The sequence below is a fragment of the Bubalus kerabau genome, chromosome X (genome assembly GCF_029407905.1).
Source record: "Bubalus kerabau isolate K-KA32 ecotype Philippines breed swamp buffalo chromosome X, PCC_UOA_SB_1v2, whole genome shotgun sequence".
In the NCBI taxonomy this organism is placed as follows: domain Eukaryota; kingdom Metazoa; phylum Chordata; class Mammalia; order Artiodactyla; family Bovidae; genus Bubalus; species Bubalus kerabau.
The window spans coordinates 124,298,477-124,318,280 of record NC_073647.1 but is presented as its reverse complement, the minus strand read 5'-3'; the positions used below and the strand labels follow the sequence as shown (position 1 = coordinate 124,318,280).

General features: G+C 39.5%; 1 protein-coding gene across 2 annotated transcripts in view; it reads left to right on the top strand.

Annotated features, from left to right (window-relative positions):
• Positions 1–314: 314 nt before the first annotated feature.
• Positions 315–19,804, top strand: part of LOC129639184 (melanoma-associated antigen B16-like) — a 113,299-nt gene continuing 93,809 nt past the window's right edge. The window contains exons 1-2 of one of the 2 annotated variants that reach the window (XM_055564187.1): positions 315–616; positions 837–1,026. The gene's annotated coding sequence lies outside the window, so the exon portion shown is untranslated. The remainder of the gene's footprint in view (positions 617–836; positions 1,027–19,804) is intronic. The other variant, XM_055564186.1, reaches the window with a different exon arrangement.

The window sequence follows — 19,804 nt, the reverse complement described above, 5'->3', positions numbered from 1 at the left end:
CGACTGAAGCGACTTAGCAGCAGCAGCAGCATAATATCCATAATGCTCATCCATATTGTTGCCTTTGACAGGATTTTCTTCTGTTTTTAAGGCTGAATATTATTCTACTGTATGTATATACCATATACATTACTGACCGTTTAGAGTTGGGCCCCCACAAGGGTTCTCCTGTCTAATGTCCTTCAAGCCAATAGAAGGAGGTGACATTCAGTTCAGAAGCAATGGAAAGCTGTATTCTTTAATTAAAAGGTGGAGAGGTATGAGCCCCTGCTCTTGAGCATGCTCTCCCTGAGAGGCCAGGCCATGGGCGGGGCTGCTTTAATGGGATCAGCGAGGAAGGGTCAGAGTTCTCACGTGGCGGAGTGCTCTAGTGCTGGAGATCTCGCGAGATGGAGGTCTCTTGAGGAGTTCTTGCAGGATAGCGGTGTTGCTTATGCTCCAGGTCCTAGCGGGCAGCACAGCGTTTCTGCTCACAACCCCGGAACAGGGGTCGGATGCAGCCACCTTGCACTAGAGAACCCTGGTCTGAAGAGCCAAGTGCGGGCTGCATGGGCTCTTCACATGGCACCCTATGAGCAAGAGAAAGAAGACAAAACACAGACGGGAAAAAAAAAAGGTTAGACCCCATTGTATTGTCTAGATTGTGTTTCCCAGGAATTGTAAATAAGCTTTGCTGGTAACACATCCCTCCTCTGGCCTTTGGTGGGCTCCTTATTGTCAAGCGGCGCTGAGGGGCGGTGGTTTGCCTTCTTTAACTGCTTTATACTGATTCATAGCCCGGGGAGAGGAGCGGAGCTTCTCCCCAGCTGCCTTTAGTTATGTTCGATTTTCCTTAGGTCTTAGCCCTGTTTGCGTCTCTGAGCGACCACCCTTGGAAGTTTTATAGATTCTAACCTTTTGGAGACAAAGGACACTCGACAGCTTAAGATACACGCGCAAATGTCAGCAAGAGAAGGATGGTTATTAAGGGGCCCAGGAAAAAGGCAGAAACCAGCAAGGCTGGGGAGGAGCTCTTTGACCCTTCAGGTAAGGCTAGCTGCCTTCTGTTTGCCAAGTTGCTGTTACCAGTGGCTCCTGCACACTTTCTTCAGTCAGGCCACTCACATTGAAGTAAAAGCAACATGGCGTATTGGTCAGTGCACAGACCCCTCCCTTGGCAGCTAACATCCTAAAATCTCTACTGCTGGGTGCAGCATATAAGGTTACTTATCATTCGCTGTTTTTTGGGAAAGGAGTTTTATGTAGGACAGAGTCTCCATGTGTGGTTTGTCCAGATTCCCTGGCTGACCAGTTGACATTGGAGGGCAACAGCCAGTAGATGGGCTTGTGCCCAGGCCATTTTATGCTGACTTTTCCTCCTCTGTGTCTCAGTTATTAAACACTCTGTGGGCAACCTTAACTGGGCAAGAGGTAGAGATATCTGGTTCTATTTCCAGTTTCTGAAGTTTATGCCTGATGTCAGGGACACTTTGAGAAATGAAATATGACCTCAGGATTGTGTCCCCTTCCAAAGACTCCGAGTCAGCTGTTACGTGGATTTGGAGGCATTCCCTAAGGCTCTAGCAATGCCAAAGGGTTTTCTGTTAGTTGCTGATTTCTTTTATCTATTCCAGTTGACAGGTTTCTTTCCTGTTGCCTAGATTCCCTTTAGGATCATGTTTTTAAAATGAGTCCATCTTTCTTCCACCCTCTTTTTCATTGGTGGTCCCAGTTGAGTTCATTATCTGGGGGCACTTAATTCCAAGGTCTGAAAATGACACAAACTACATTGTTTCTATTCCCTTTGTCTCTTCCTCTGGGACTTTTAAAAAGACCATGGCCTTTTCTTTCCTGTTAGGAGTACATTGAGGAGGCCAGGTGGGGTCATGGATCCGAAAGATTCCCCTAATCAAATTCAGAAACCCTTCTGGATCTTACCTCCACCCTTACTATGACTTGTGTGGTTATAGAGATCAGAAGTGGTAAATGGATGTGTATACCTGGATGAGTCCTTCTCCATCAGGAAACTGCCTCAAAAGAAGTCCTTTTCCTTGTGGGTTGTTGGGCCCTGGCTGGTAATTAGAAGACCCAGTGACAGGCCAACTTCTCACATCTCCTAGCAAGCATTGTAGGCAGGCTGTATTACATAGGAAAATTAAACATTTTCATACATGAAAAACTTCCAGTTCTGTAGGATGCACCTTAATTGGATGTGCTTAGGTATGATGGACGTTTGGTTCCCCATACCTTAGATGTTCTGTTTTGAATTCGTTACCAGTTACCAAGGGGGCAGCTGGAGTGATTTGTTGGCACACAAATGCCATGAGATTTAACCCAGATAAGATTTCGAATTCAGGAAATTTGGAACCAGCAAGCAAACTATTAATGGATTCCTCAAGAGACTGAAATAGACATGAAATGTGATAGAGTTGGGGGTCCTCTTTGAATTCATGGTGGCCTGTGCTTGAAATAGTCTGTTCTTCCTCAGTCAGAATGTCCCACAGGAGGATAGACGTGACTGCTTCCAGGCCAGAGTAGCTTAGTGATGTTCGTTTCAGACCACCTTGGTCTTTTAGGGAGTGGCACAGCTGTCTGAGACAGGGCTCTTCTCTTTCCTCCTTTTGGCCGAAGAGAACGAATTTTCAGACTTCTCACTCAGTGAGAAGGACCACTAAAAGCATGAAGGATTCCCATGGGACACTCACCAGATCACTGGAGCAGCTGGTATTTTGTGCAGATATTTTGAGGATAGCCTATGGAACCTTAGGGGTCAATAAAGAATCACCTTGTCTCACAAGCTAAGGGCAGGGGGAGGAGAGGTTGGGCAGTGGGTGTTTCCTGTTCTTGCCAGCAGCTTACTGGGCTTCCCAGTAACGGGGTTCCTGGTTTTGGCAGCAGCTCGCAGGGCTCCCCAGCCCACTTCAGAGAAACTAGCACTGACCAGAAGAGGTCAAGTCACTGGTCACCTTCCTTGGGAACCTTTCACACTCTGGTGTCCCCAATGCTTTTTTCCTAAACTCAAATGGAGCATTTTCATTCCATTTTGTCATGTGGTCCTTATTACCTGGTCCTTGTCCTGGTCTCACCTCTTAGCTCACAGGGCTAGCCACTTTCCTTTACCAAACCAAAAGTGACTATGGAGAATGCTACTGTTGACCCCTGGAGGTTGGCAAGGAGAGCAAAAAGCCTTGGTTTGGTTGCCACTGCCTTTTGTACTTGGATTAAGAGGGCAATACTACTGGTGAGACAGTGGGCAAAATGGCCACAATTCCCTTTAGTCCACAGATCCTCACTTTTCCTGGTTGTCTGGCACTGTGGGAAGGCCAGTCAGGGGCAGTGGACTGGGAAGATACACATGAGTTTCCATCTCTAATCCCCAGTAATGACACAGTATGATTCCCTCAAGGGGTTACAGTCCAGATTATTCTGGGAGCTATGCTGCATGCACACCACACCTGACTGTTGAGTTGTTGAGCAGAGTTGCTCTGAATTCTGCCACCATTTTACCCCATCAGAGTGTAGTCAGAGGTCACAGTCAGTCATCCTCACTCAAACCTCCCAAAACCTCTGCCATCCTCCTTCTGGAACCTGGGTGAGCCCAGAGCCTAGCGGATAGCTGCAGGCAAAAAGGCCATGGTCCATCACACCTGGGTCACCAAAATTTGTTAACCTTTCAAGTTAGGTTTCAATAAGAATCCTCCTGCCCTGTGTTACTTGCTCCAACAGAAGGAGACCAAGTTTGGTTCAGAAGCAAAAGAAAGCTTTATTCTTTGATTAAAGAATGGAGATGTGAGCTCTTGCTCCAAAGTGAATGCTCTCCTGAAAAGGGCTGCTCCATAGGGTTCTCACCTGCGGAGGAAAGGCCGAGTCCTTGAGGGTCAGGCACAGCTATTTTCCTCAGGACATTTCAAACTGAAGTGCTGGGTGCTGCATCTCTGCACATGGTATGCCATTGCCGTCTTGAATTGAGGTGTCCTATGAGGTACTTCTGCGCAAAGCATGCCAATTGGGGTATCAGGCACAGAGGTTCTGGACTAGCAGCTCTAATGTGATAGATTAGGATCAAGGCCTCTGCACAGGGCTTCCTGTAGGCAAGTGAAACTAGACTAACTACAAAAGAAGTTAAACTTTATCTTATCACCTAGATTCCATCTTATTTTTCCAGGGACCCAGTGGGCATTACTGGTGACATAGTCTCTCTTCATTCATCCACCCATGGATGTTTCTGTTGTTGCTGGGTGTTGTCTTATTGCTTGCTAGAGATGAGTATTTCTTTCTCTGTGAACAGTGGCCCTTCTTCCTTGACGCTAGGTCTATGTAATAATTGATATTGATAAGCAACAGGGAAGACAGGCCAGGAGTCCCACGGGTAGTGAATGTAGGTGTGCAGCTTCAATTATGTCTTGTTTTTTCCACTTGGAAATTAGAGGGATACATGGATGCTAAGTACCTCAGTAATTCAACAGATGTGAGGGTGAGTGTGGATGATGTGTCTTCTGAATCAATCCAGATGGTGTCTTCAACTCAGACTTCTTTCCGTGGTTTCTGAGCCTTTGGCACACTAGAGAGTAGGTGTTCTGTCCTGGAGTAGGAAGTTGGCTCAAGGTATAACTGTTTGCAGATTGGATGCTGAACCCATGAAGATGGCACATGTTCTTAAATTGACTGGGATAATAAGGATGTGTGTAGTGCAACGTAAAAAGCATAATACATTGTCCTGTTGTACACACTCTCACCTCTAAAATGAAGAGCTTAGGGCCTGAGAATGAGATGTTCATTATGACATTCAGGGTGGTAGTTTCACATAGGAATTTTCAAGTTAGATGAGCAGCTTTGTTGCAGGAGAGGGAAATGTCACATCCTGGGACCCGCAGGAGTCCTTAGGACAGACTGCCAAGTGGCTTTGCACAGGAAAGAATTCAAGAGGGAGCCAAAGAAAGGCAAAAAAGAGTTTACTTGATAAAATAGAGGGATACACATTTCATAGGCAGAATACAGACCTTGGAAGGTGAGAGCAACCCCAGGGCATGGGGGTCATCTCAGAAAATGAGAGGGGCCCTAGGGCATGGGGTCACTGGTTTTTATGGGCTGAATAATTTTATATGCTAATGAGTAGAAGGAATATTCTTGCTATTTCAGGGAAGGGCAAGGATTTCCCAGGAATTGGGTCACTGCCCACTTTTTTTGCCTTTTATGGTTCATCTTGGAATTGTCATGGCATAAGGAGGAGTGATCTTTTAGTATTGTAATGAAGGTATAATGAGATAAAAGTCAATGACTGGACTCCTCTCAAAGCCACCTTCGTTTCAGCTGGTTCCAGGTTTTTATTGCATCCCAATAGCTGTGTCCCTTCCTCACTTATCCAGCGTTTGTGTCCTGTCCCTTTCCCTCCTGCCTCATCTGTAGTACTTCGTGTTTCTTCAGTGGAGGCAGAGGTGAGTCTCTACATTTTGAATTAGGGAATTTGAGCTTTAGTACTTTAATTGATTGATAGATTCCTTCACTCAAAAAACACTGATTATATGCCGATTGTGAAACATAGACAATGGGATCAGCATGTGTAGAAAAAGGAAATTAACTACTTTGACAGTTTCACAGGAACTCTGGCAACTTCTGAAAAAAAAAATGTGTTACTAAAATTCCTACCTTCTTTTTCTTGAGTATTTGGGCATTTTTTTCTGCTCACTTACTTGTACACATCAGTTTAAAAGAGGACAAGGCTACCCCAGCAGGTTTTTTTTTTTCTTTCAATTAATTAGCTAGTTATTTTTCTCTGGTGTTCATTAAGAGAGCAGGTATTTTAAACCTCAGACATTTATTTGCAGCATTATTTAGGCTGCTATTTCTATTTTCAGGAAGTTATGATAACCATACTAGACCCAACAGCAGTTCACTACTACTGTTTGATAGTCCATAACCACTCCTAAAACCTTAGGGAAGCCACTGTCTCATTGTGTCTGTGACACAAAGATGTTGTGCTCATCTGATTTCAAACTGTTCTGTCAATTATAATAGCAATTTCTTGATAGTTCTTTTTAATCTGTGTAAGGAGTTTGAAAGTGTTGGTAAGAATGACATTCTGCAACTTAGACACTACCACCTCATGGTATTGGTTCACAAGGGTAAATTGTGCCAAAGAATCTCTGCAATTTCAAATTAGTGATTTTCTTAAGTGAAATTTAATAACAAATGTAGTAACAAAATAATTCATGTTTGCCATTTTCATTCATTTCTAATTTTCTTCCTTTAAAGAATCTTACCTTACATTTATGTCTTCATAAAGATTATTGTCTCTATAATACATCTATATTCTTTAGGTCTAAACATTATTTCTAGTAAAAGGCTAAATAAATTATTAATCTAGTCAAATACACTTTCATTTGATTTTTATATCATAATTAAAATTTGTGTTTAAATGTTAACTAGCGTAAACTCTTGTGCTTATGAAACTTATCTTGAAGTCAAAAGTCACTGGAATGTAATTACAGCACTAAGGCTATTAGCATCCTCAGACCTTGAATGTGATTGCAGTTAGGGTATTAGTAAATAGTGCTAAAGAAATTTTCTTATAAGCTTTATATGTCTTCTTCTGACAAAAACAGAAAACTAAAATCAAGTACAAGAGAACACATTTTAATATTTCTTAGCAGAAAATGGGGAGGGAGATGCTTTTCCTCTCTAATCTGAGCCCTTTACTTTTTGAGACAAGAATTTTTTTTTTTTTTTTTCCAATTTATAACTGAATCCTTTTCAGGCATTGCTCGCACCCTCTTGCAGCGTACACATTTTTTATTTTTCTCAAGGACATTACAGTTACAACTTAAAGTTCACCAGAACATACTTCCAAAGGCCAGTATGAACAAGTCTTCAACATGAGAATAAAATTATGTTATCCTAATAAAAATATGAATAAGAATACACAGAACAGCCTGAAGTAATGAACATGAATCGATCAAAATGGTAAAATATTTATAATACAAAATAAGATTATATTTTCCCATAATATGCTGAGGAAAAAAAATATGGTTGAAGATATTATAAAAACTAGTAGTGGGAAAGTGTTAGATAAATATAAGCAATTTAAAACCGTGTGCTAGAAAATATTTCTTAAGTCCTAATATGGAACAAATAATTTGGGAAAAAATGAGTTCAATGTACAAGATATTGTCCCATCATGGATGACACTTGGAAGCATTAACATAGTTATTTAGAAATGTTACCAGTACACCAGACTCAGAAATTTCATTTTCAATTTCTTCTGCAAGTTGACAAATGTATACTACCCTTTTAGTAGTTCCAATGTATACAAAAACCTTTAGAAATTAGGTGGCCCTGGTCAGGATACATCCCTTTTTAAAATCTTCATTTGAAAAACAATTTCTTCTAGTGTGTGAATGTCTAAAGAAAAGCTGAACACACTCAGATCACTAGATTCCCCTTTAAGTGTCAGTCCTTTCAAACATGAAATAGATCTCAACAAGCCCGGAGGGATTGGACCTTCAAAAGTACTAAACTGTCATTTCCTATGTCACCAGACTCCTTTAATTTTATGAATAACAATGGACCATGATTCATTGTTAGTGGTTATTGAATTTAAGTGTAAATGTTTCTTTTACTCTTATAAATCCTGTGTGTAGAAGAAGCATATTTGCTAAGTCATTCAACTTGAATAAAACTGTTTTGTATTAATAATTGTTGTTACTTTGGTCATATGAAGGAAATATCTAAAACACAACTTATATGCTTAAGTAACATGTATTTTGTTCCCAAAGGTACCCATGCCTGTCCCATCACACTGTTGTGTAGAGTACAGTTAAAGAATGTCACCTTCTTTGGCAGATGTATTGGGTAGGGCAAAAAGTTCATTCGGGTTTTCCTTAGCATCTTACAAAAAATCCAAACAAACTTTTTGGCCAACCCAATATTAGTAACAGTTCACACATGTAGGCAGAAAGCATGAGCATTGGGATTGGATTCAGGTCACAAATGTCAGTGCCCCACTTTTATAAAAGAAAAATATAAATTTAGAGGGTATACAAATTAGTTAAATGTATAAAAATGAGTTAAAACATGGCACTGAAACTTGTATAATATCTTATATGAAACGAATCGCCAGTCCAGGTTTGATGCATGATACTGGATGCTCAGGGCTGGTGCACTGAGACGACCCAGAGGGATGGTAAGGGGAGGGAGGTGGGAGGGGTGTTCAGGATGGGGAACATGTGTACACCCGTGGTGGATTCATGTTGATGTATGGCAAAACCAATACAATATTGTAAAGTAATTAGCCTCCAATTAAAATAAATAAATTTATATTTAAAAAATAGTATACCAAATATTGCACTATTTTTAAGTCAGTTATGGTCAATAGTGCTGGCCTATAGAAACAGCAAACTGCAAATTGAAGTAAATCAGAAGATGTTGCAGTATATATTGAAAGATTAGAATCACTAAAAGATAAATTATTTGTATTCTAAGGAGAACACTGATCTGACAGCCTCAAGGACTCTATAGCTAGTCAGAAGGCAGAATACTATTATAGACTCCAGAAACAGCTAAAGTGACAAAGACAGTATCCCTGCCTTATAGAATCATATAATGCAATAAAGTACGAATGGCAAGTAGATAAACTGTTGTGCAGTGAAGAAAGGATGGCAAGAGATTTTCAAGGAAAAGCCCCTCTGAGGAGGCTGTGTTTGAGATGTGCCTTGAAGAATGCTCGGATATTGAATAGGTTAAGTTTGGAGCAAGGAAAATTGTGAATTCTAACAGAAAGGAAAGGCTGTGTAATATAATACATAAAGATGTAAAGATTGTGTAAGCTGTATAAAGCACTTTAAGACAGGGAAATAGGTAAGCATGATGTTTGTTTAGGAAAGAAAAAGTATAATTTGAATCATGCATAAGATAAGAGGGGACAAGTCATGGGTGAAAAAACAAAATGTCAGCAGTTCAGTCGCTCAGTCGTGTCTGACTCTTTGTGACCCCATGAACCACAGCACGCCAGGCCTCCCTGTCCATCACCAACTCCTGGAGTTCACCCAAACCCATGTCCATCGAGTTGATGATGCCATCTAACCATCTCATCCTCTGTCGTCCCCTTCTCCTCCTGCCCTCAGTCTTTCCCAGCATCAGGGTCTTTTCCATTGAGTCAGTTCTTCACATCAGGTGGCCAAAGTATTGGAGTTTCAGCTTCAGCATCAGTCTCTCCAATGAACACCCAGGACTGATCTCCTTTAGAATGGACTGGTTGGATCTCCTTGCAGTCTGAGGGACTCTCAAGAGTCTTCTCTAACACCACAGTTCAAAAACTCCAATTCTTCGGCGCTCAGCTTTCTTTATAGTCCAACTCTCACATCCAAATATGACCACTGGAAAAACCATAGCCTTGACTAGACAGACCTTTGTTGGCAAGGTAAAGTCTTTGCTTTTTAATATGCTGTTTAGATTGGTCATAACTTTCCTTCCAAGGAGTAAGCATCTTTTAATTTCATGGAAAAAGTGTACACAAAAGTGTAGCAGGACCTTATTATGGAGGGCTGGATGGCAGAGGAAAGGACTTGATATGTGAACAAGAATAACAACATGAGTAACAGTTCAGGCAGATCAAAGGAAGCCACTGGGGAAAGAAAGTACTTTCCCAGAAAAGACACACTGTAACAAGGTAGACATGATAATTATGTTAAAAACAAATTTGAGTAGGAATAAATTTGAGAAAAAAATCCAAAAGTGTATAGGAATACCAAACAGTAGGACCACACATAAATATAGCCACATGTAAGTTGGAGCCAAAAATATAATGAGGGTCAGGAAAAGGAAAGGTTCTTTCTATCAGTCTATGTAGTGACTAAAATCTCCTGGAAAAGGGTAGAGGGACTGGGGGAGGCTTATTCAGAGCAAAAAAAAAAAAAAATATTGAGGTTGCTGTGAAGTAAGGATTAAGACACACATAGACACTGAATGAACCATCATCTCTCTGCACTTCCACGAAATGAAGATTTTCTATAAATTAAAAGCACACATATAGTCAAAGCTATGGTTTTTACAGTAGTCATGTATGGATGTGAGAGTTGGACCATAAAGAAGGCTGAGTGCCAAGAATTGATGCTTTTGAACTGTGGTGTTGGAGAAGACTCTTAAGAGTCCCTTGGACTGCAAGGAGATCACACCAGTCGATCGTAAAGGAAATCTCCAATACTTTGGCCACCTGATGCGAAGAGCTCACTCATTGGAAAAGACCTGATGCTGAGAAAGATTGAAGGCAGAAGAAGGGGGCAACAGAGGATAAGATGGTTGGATAGCATCACTGACTCAATGGACATAAATTTGAGCAAACTCCAGGAGATAGTGAAGGACAAGGAAGCCGGGCATGCTGCCGTTCATGGAGTCACAAAGAGTCAGACATGACTTAGTAACTGAACAAAAACAGACATTCAAATTAGCAACTGAAAATGATCTGGATCTGGCCTGGGAATGCAAATAGTAAAATGTTAGAGGAGACCTAAAGGGTCTTGTGGAAGGAATGCACTTGATGATGATGTTTGGTAGTAGTTATTGGAGAATAACACTATTCCCTCTGATAATCCAGTATTTCACACATCCTTATAAGCTCCTCTCCTTGTAAAGAAGAGAAGGGCTTGTTCTTTTCTTTTATTTATTTTTTTGGGGGGGCAGTGGTCAATAAGCAGTAAGGTTTACCAAGGCATTTTTAAGTGCCTGGAGAAGGGATTGTTGGTCAAAAATAAATGAATAAGGTAGCTCACCTGCTTCAACAGAGTAGAAAGCTGCTTATGATTATAGTTTAAGGAAAACTAAGAAATATACCAGGACCCCACAGTTTCTCATTAGTATTCTGTGATTCCATAGTTTTCATTAGAGACACTGTTAGGCAACAGACATAGATAGGTAAAAGATTTCAGAGATGAACAGAATAAAAGAATTTGATTCTTTAGGCTACACTTTTGTAGCCTAAGAATGTTAATTTCAAAATTAAAATCTATGTCCCTGCTTAGCCCTTTGTGATGGACCAGCCTATAGGTCTGATCTAAAGAGTGCTGTTTGGGATGATAGGAAATGTGTTTATTGGGGAAATGGGAAAACTAGTAGCAAAACACTCTGGGCTCAAGCCTGGGGCTAATAAAATTCTTTTGAAACCTGTCTTAGTATACATGACTTAAAATAGATAACAATATAAAAATTATTTCAAAAACCAATCTTTAAAAATATATGAATATGCAGTTATTTGATAAATGAAAAAAGTTTATCTCAAAGAGAAAATATACTTGATAATTAAGACAATAAAGTGAGTAACCTTGTTAAACTCTTTAAGTGAAAGAACGTTCATAAATTTTCTTTTTTCAATGACAAAAGCAAAAAAATTGACATTTTTGTCACTCCCACATTTAAAAAATGTTAGATCAAGTTTCTCCTAAACATTATTCACATGTGAAATATCTTTCAGAACATAAAATTCCCAGTCTCTCTTTATCCAGAAAAAATGTAGTTGTTTAGATCTTTATTTTTTTTCTCCTAAAGATAGTGTTTTGCTATTGGCCTCATGAAAGACAGAATTACAACAACACATGATGGGGGAGGGGGGAACCTCATAATAGAAAAGATCCTGGAGTCAAAAATCTGATAAACTAGATGTAAGTTCTATTACTACACAGTACCATGACCTTGAATTGGATTTCCTAGGCTTCAGTTTCCTCATTGATAACTAGAAGAGAAGGATGATCATGAGCTTCGTGGTGGATTTAATATGCTGTGATTTCATAATGATATCACCAGCTTTCACACTCTATTTGAACTGTAACTAGCAGTACCCATTGATATGCTGTAATTCTAGAGAGGACTCTGTTGATTGCCTTAATGGCCATTCCTCCTTTCTGCTTCACTAATCCCACTTCTTGTGCGTGTATCATTTCCTTTGTCAAAGACTGGTTTTTCCACAGATGTAGTACACAATTCTGGACAATGAGAGAGGCAAGGGAAACTCTGCTTCATGGCCACTGGGGAAGGAGATTTCCTTTATGAATGTCTCTTACTAAAGAGTAACTTCTGTTTGGTTTTCAGAGCCTGTCCCATTTCTGCTTTTTTTTAAAAAAATAATCAACTTAAAATAATCCTTGCACCAAAGAGGCATATTTTGGGATAAATTCTGCTCCCCACACAATGATCAAGCAATTGGGCAGATACTGTTTAGGACTATTCTATCTCTGCCTATATTTACCAAATGAGGGTCTGGGAAACACAATATTCCATCTTTTAGTAACAGAAGCAAGTTGCCACTTCATTAGCTTTCTTTGTAGTTCAAGGTATTTGAAGGTTAACACTTAGGCCATTTACATTAAATGCAAAATGCAAGAATAAATTAAAGCATCCATAGCACAGTTTGAGAAGAATGGGTATTAATTCTCTAAGAGTTGGGTAGAATTCACCTGTGAAGCCATCTGGGCCTGCACTTTTTTTGTTGGGTTTTTTTAAATTACTGATTACTTTTCATTACTGGTAATAGGTCTGTTTGTATTTACTGTTTCTTTCTGGTTCAGTCTTGGGAGACTGTGCATTTCTAGGAGTTGGTCTGTTTTTTCTGAAAGTGAAAAAAAAAGTGAAATTTATATCTTTTCCAATAATCACCTCTTAGTTTCATTGATCTTTTTTTGTTCTAACTTTTTAATTTTTCTAATTTATTTTATCCAAGTGTAATTGATTTACAATGTGTTAATTTCTGCTATATGGCAAAGTGATTCAGTTATATATATATACACACATTTTTTATGTGGCTTTTATTATGGCTTACCACAGAATATTGAATATAGTCCCCTGTGCTATACAGTAGGATCTTATAATTTATCCATTGTATATATAACAGTTTTCCTCTGCTAATCTCAAACTCCCAGTTCTTCCCACCCCCCACCACCCTTGGTCTATTCTATTGTGTCTGTGAGACCTTCTGTTTCAGAGAAAAGTTGATTTGTGTCCTATTTTAGATTCTACAATAAGTGATATCATATGGTATATCTTTCTCTTTCTGACTTACTCCATTTAGTGTGATAATCTCTAGGTCCATCCATATTGCTGCAAATGGCATTCCATTTTTTATGGCTAAGTAGTATTCCATTGTATATATGTACCATATCTTTTTTTATCCATTCATCTGTCAGTGGACATTTAGGTTGTTTCCATGTCTTGACGATTGTGAATAGTGCTGCTGTAAACATAGGGATGTGAGCATCCTTTGAATTTTATACACACACACCTACATACATACACATACATCCACACCCAGGAGTGGGATTCCTGGATCATATGGAAACTCTATTTTTAGTTTTCTAAGAAACATCCATACTGTTTTCCATAGTGGCTGCACCAATTCATATTCCCACCAACAGTGTAGGAGGGTTCCATTTTCTCTACACCCTCTCCAGCATTTATCATTTGTAGACATTTTAATGATGGACATTCTGACTAGTGTGAGGTGGTACCTTATTGTAGTTTTGATTTGCATTTCTCTAATAATTAGTGATGATGAGCATCTTTACATGAACCTGTTGGGCATTTATATGTCCTCTTTGGAGAATTGTCTATTTAGATCTTCTGCCCATTTTTCAGTTGGATTATTTGGGTTTTTTGTTATTCAGTTGTATGAGTTGAAAACTTGGCTATAGATCAATGAAGCTAATTTTCATTTGTGGTTTATATGATTATTCTTATTGCTTTGAAGTCATATATAGTGTATTAATGATTTTTTTTTTTTGGCCTGAGGAGCTAAAAATTCAAAGATAGCATATAGTGGTTTAACCATTCTTATAAGAACCAAATCCTATCCTTTTTGTAAACAGTTTTTCCAAGCACTTTTGCATCACTTCACTGTCATGATGGCCTCATTATGAATCCTAGTTTATCTGAAAACAAATATTCTTTGAGTGTCTACTATGTATCAGGCACTCTTTGAGGCTCTAGAATTATAGGTAACAATCTCTGTCATCAGGTTGCCAATAGACTAATAAGGAAGGCAGATAAGCAAAGAGTTATACTGCTGCTGCTGCTAAGTCGCTTCAGTCGTGTCCAACTCTGTGTGACCCCATAGACAGCAGCCCATCAGGCTCCCCCATCCCTGGGATTCTCCAGGCAAGAACACTGGAGTGGGTTGCCACTTCCTTCTCCAATGCATGAAAGTGAAAAGTGAAAGTGAAGTTGCTCAGTCGTGTCCAACTCTTAGCGACCCTATGGACTGCAGCCTACCAGGCTCCTCTGTCCATGGGATTTTCCAGGCAAGAGTACTGGAGTGGGGTGCCATCGCCTTCTCCGGAAGAGTTAATACTAGTTGTGTGTAAATTCTAAATGACTGACTACATGCAAAGTCCTGTGGGAGCAGAGTGGCAGCATTCCTGAGCTTTGATTTTATCTATGTTATTTATAGGTATGTAACAGATTAACAGAGATTTAGCAATACCCTTTATTATCTTACAGTTTCCTTCTTGGATTAAGAGTCATCTGCTTACAGTCTCACACATTTTCAGTCAAAGCATCAGCCAAATTTACCTAATATATAGAGGATCATTTAAACCTGAAAAATAATATAGAATATTAAATATGTAAAATAAAGTTTAATTTTACACATACAGTTGCACATATATTGTATAGTATTAGGAAATGGCAACCCACTCCAGTCTTCTTGCCTGGAGAATCCAGTGGATGGAAGAGCCTGGTGGGCTGCTATCCATAGGGTCACACGGAGTCAGACACGACTGAAGCAACTTAGCAGCAGCAGCAGTATTAGTAAATCTTGTTTATCTTGTCTTTAGTAACATTTGACTTAACTGAATTTTCCTGTATAGAACTTTGTGAAAAAAATAAACTGCAGTGTGAAAGTGAAAGTTGCTCAGTCGTGTCCAGCTCTTTGCAACCCCATGGACTATACAGTGCATGGAATTCTCCAGGCCAGAATACTGGAATGGGTACCCTTTCCCTTCTCCAGGGGATCTTCCCAACCCAGAGATCAAACCCAGATGCATTGCAGATGGATTCTTTAACAACTGAGCCACAAGGGAAGTCCAGCCATATAGATCCATCCCATAATTGTGGGAGTTTTCCTTTTAATGGATGAAAATTTAGTATTTTTTATTGAAATTTAGCTTGTCACTCTGAATGAGTTTGAATGACCCTAAGAGAAAATTTATGGCCAGCATAAGAGCAGCTATTATTAATTGGCCAGGTGAGAGGATCCCATCTATTAATATCTGAATAGATAGAATAAGACTGAACTCTCATCTAAAATAAATTGCCTATGGGGTATCCAATCAGAGCCCTGGAGAACAGAAATCCACCGAGGTAACCCAAAACTACTAGACACAGATAATTGGCCACAACCCAACAATTGGATTGAGTTTTAAACTAGCATAGAGTTGTGTCTATGATAGAAAATATTTGCTTGATTGGCATAGGTCCAAGGAATCAAGAAAACATTATAAATGATCATACAAGTCAGATCAGCATCTTGGACAAGCTGTCTACTTCTGATGTCATCGTCTTGTCCTAATGTAGTGGTTTCCTCTGTTTGAGCATTGTTTTAAGGTGAGTTTGAGGTCGGCAGGCCTCTTTATAGACCAATCCAGCTTAGGGGACTTTGGAAGTGGGAGTTAATCCAAGAGTCAATATCCCTTCAATTTCACTGGGCATGAGCTAGTTAAGAGTACCTGGTAGAAAGGTCCTTCCATCCAGGTTGGAGACAGTTTCTTAAATTATGTGTTTTTCCATTCTTGGTTGCAGTTCATGCGTGAGACAACTGATCTTTATCCAAACTGCAGTGTGATCAGTGGTTTAATCAGATGGTTCTGAATCCTCTTGTGTTAATTCATAATATAGCCTTAGAAAAATACTAATGTTAATTTATAGTAGCATAGTAATGAAGTCAGTTTTATTCTTTGAACTAGACAATTGGAATATTAATATTTTACTCCCTAATTTTGCATCAGTCAAAATACAATTACACTTATTTTGACATCTAAATGTATTTAAACATATCTTGATCACATATACTTTGTTTTGGTAGAAAAATTAGGAAAAAGTGAGAATTATAAAATTATATTAATGTCAAGAAATACTGCTGTCAATCTAACGGATTATATTGAATTATAAATACTTATGTAGGAAATATCCACCCTTATGGCAGAAAGTGAAGAGGAACTAAAAAGCCTCTTGATGAAAGTGAAAGTGGAGAGTGAAAAAGTTGGCTTAAAGCACAACATTCAGAAAACGAAGATCATGGCATCCGGTCCCACCACTTCATGGGAAATAGATGGGGAAGCAGTGGCAGACTTTATTTTTTTGGGCTCCAAAATCACTGCAGATGGTGACTGCAGCCATGAAATGAAAAGACGCTTACTCCTTGGAAGGAAAGTTATGACCAACCTATATAACATATTCAAAAACAGAGACATTACTTTGCCAACAAAGGTCCGTCTAGTCAAGGCTATGGTTTTTCCTGTGGTCATGTATGGATGTGAGAGTTGGACTGTGAAGAAGGCTGAGCACCGAAGAATTGATGCTTTTGAACTGTGGTGTTGGAGAAGACTCTTGAGAGTCCCTTGGACTGCAAGGAGGTCCAACCAGTCCATTCTGAAGGAGATCAGCCCTGGGATTTCTCTGGAAGGAATGATACTAAAGCTGAAACTCCAGTACTTTGGCCACCTCATGCGAAGAGTTGATTCATTGGAAAAGACTCTGATGCTGGGAGGGATTGGGGGCAGGTGGAGAAGGGGACAACAGAGGATGAGATGGCTGGATGGCATCACTGACTCGATGGACGTGAGTCTGACTGAACTCCAGGAGTTGGTGATGGACAGGGAGGCCTGGCGTGCTGCGATTCATGGGGTCACAAAGAGTTGGACACAACTGAGTGACTGAACTGAACTGAACTGTTGTAGGAAATATATGTACTAATTTATGTACTGAATTATATTGGTAAGCATATTTTAAAAAGCAATAATGCACTTAAATATATAATCAAATCAATGTCTAAGCCTGCTTAGTCAGTTCTTATTCTAATTAAATGTGCAGTAACTTCTTTGCTCATAAGAACTACATATTGAAACCTGTAAAGTAATTAGGCTTCTATTTGATGGTTTTACATATGTACAGCAGAAACATTTCTACTTAACAAGGAAAGGCCATTGGGTTCATTTTAGCTCTTTGAACTTTCAAGTAATAATCAAATAATTTATTTAAAAGCTCTTTGAAAATAGAAATTGTTCTACAAAACTCTGACTGAGATTCATAGAAACTCTAAAATTAGGGGAAAACATACAAAAGCCCTGAAAATCCATGCTCTCAAATGCTAGAAATTCAAAGAAATTTCCGCTCATGCTTTAATCCCAGGGACAGATTGAATGAAGGAACCTGGAGCAGAACCATGACCCAGTCCCTGAGAAACTGTATTCTCTGGGAGGAGGGATTGACACATGCCCCCCACACAAAGCATAAAAACACTGCACAGCACAAAGCCATGTATTGACAAAACACTGGTATTCTGTCCTCACTTGTGGTGCCGGTGTGAACATCTGTGTAGTCCTGAGTTCTAAAGTAGGAAATCAGCCAGCCTTGCTGGGCTTATCTCTATGGGAAAGGTATCTATCTTCAAGTATGGGCATCAGTTATTATCTCTAATAATAATCCCTTGCAGGAGAGGCAAGGGATTCTTGAGCTTTGTCTAGGTTAAGAGAGGGTTCCTGTTTGAGCTGTTTGCTGTGGCCTAACCAGCTCTTTCCCACCAATCTTTGGGCCTGTTTGAGGTAAAACTAGATTCCTCTTTCCCCCATAGATTTCTCTACCAAATCTTTTCTGTCTACATATGTTGATCAGGAACAACTCCATTATGTTCTTTGCTTCTGTGAATTTGACTCTTTTAAATACTTCATATTAGTGGAACTATATAAGATTTATCTCTTTGTGACTGGCTTCTTTCACTTATCATAATGTCCTCAAGGTTTATCCATGTTGTCTTATATCCCAGCATTTCCTTACTTTTTAAGGTTTAATATTTACTTTTATGGTTTTGTTCTTATTTAAGGAACAATATTTCATTGTGTGAATATACACCATGTTCATTATCCATTTATCCATCAGTGGACATTAAGCTTGTTTTCACTTCTTGGCTATCGTGAATATTCCAGTAAACATCGGAGTGTAAATACCTCTTTGAGATCTTGGTTTCAATTCTTTTAGATATATCCCACCTAGAAGTGGGATTGTAGAATCAGTGGAAGTTCTATTTTCAATTTTTTTTGAGAAACCTCCAAACTGCTTTTCATAATGCTGCTGCTGCTGCTAAGTTGCTTCTGTTCTGTCCAACTCTGTGAGACCCTATGGACAGCAGCCCAGCAGGCTCCCCTGTCCATGGGATTCTCCAGGCAAGAACACTGGAGTAGGTTGCCATTTCCTTTTCCTGCTTTCCATAATACCTTATACTTGATGAAAGAACAGTAGTTCATATTTTCCCCAAATACTAGTTTTATAGACCCATGTACTCTTGAATGAAACTATAGAATATGGGGAAAGACTGTTGCAATTTTTAAATTTTGCCATTTCAAATCGAATTCTCAGTAAGTTTAATTTATTATTGTGTTCACTACTCCCAACACAATTTAATAAATTAAATTGGGAAAATAAGTGAAAGAGAAAGAGCATGAACCCTACTCTGAAGGTTGTCACAATCAAGTGAAGAAAGCAAGCTTGTCTAGTGATTCCCCATGGGGTAGATGCCCCTTCCACATGGATGAGAAAAGCTTGCTGAGCATGTATCACATTCACAAGAATAAGAAAAATGCCTCTCTTGTTTCGGTGGATGGAGCCTTGTGCTGGGACAACTTTGCCGTCCACAAGATGCCCCTTCTCAGGTATGATCTTTGCTAGTGTACATGGTATCCCAGAACATGGTTACTAATTTCTGTAATACAGTCAGCCAGACTGACAGTTTCTGGAATAGAGATAAAAATTCATTTATATATAATGGTAGAAATAGGGATAATTGATGAATAAAGGAATTTGATCAAGGAAGATGAATAGAAATTTGCCAATAAAATAATGTGATGGTAAGGGACAGATGTGCTTGGAAGAAGATTGTAAAAAGAGCAGCTAAGCCTGAAATCTCATGGACACTTGAGTGGATAATTCCAAGAGTCATCTGTAAGCAGTGTCAATAAATTGTCTGCATAGATAAGACAAAATGAAATTGAGATCAGATCAGATCAGTCGCTCAGTCATGTCCCACTCTTTGCGACCCCATGAATCGCAGCACGCCAGGCCTCCCTGTCCATCACCAACTCCCGGAGTTCACTCAGACTCACGTCCATCGAGTCAGTGATGCCATCCAGCCATCTCATCCACTGTTGTCCCCTTCTCCTCCTGCCCCCAATCCCTCCCAGCATCAGGGTCTTTTCCAATGAGTCAACTCTTCGCATGAGGTGCAGAGACCAGTAAATTATAAGGCAAATAAGTTTTGTTTTACTTAAAGTAGGAACTCAGTGAAAGATATTGATCACAGGGAAATTCTGATTACATCTGTGTTTTGGAAAGGGTCTCTGGAGCCAGTGGTGAAAGTACATTAAAAGTTTGGAGACAGAAATCACAGTCAGGCATACTGGCTAAGAAGCTCTGGCAATCTATCTCTGTTGCCCTTTGGTTTTCCTTCTGCGATTCTGGCAAGGGCCATAATTTGATTACTAGCAGCAGAAACAAGGATGTGAGAAGCAACAGTGAAAAAAGAAGTGACAATAGGAATAGGAAGGACAGAGAAACAGGAACAACTGTAAAGATGAATCTG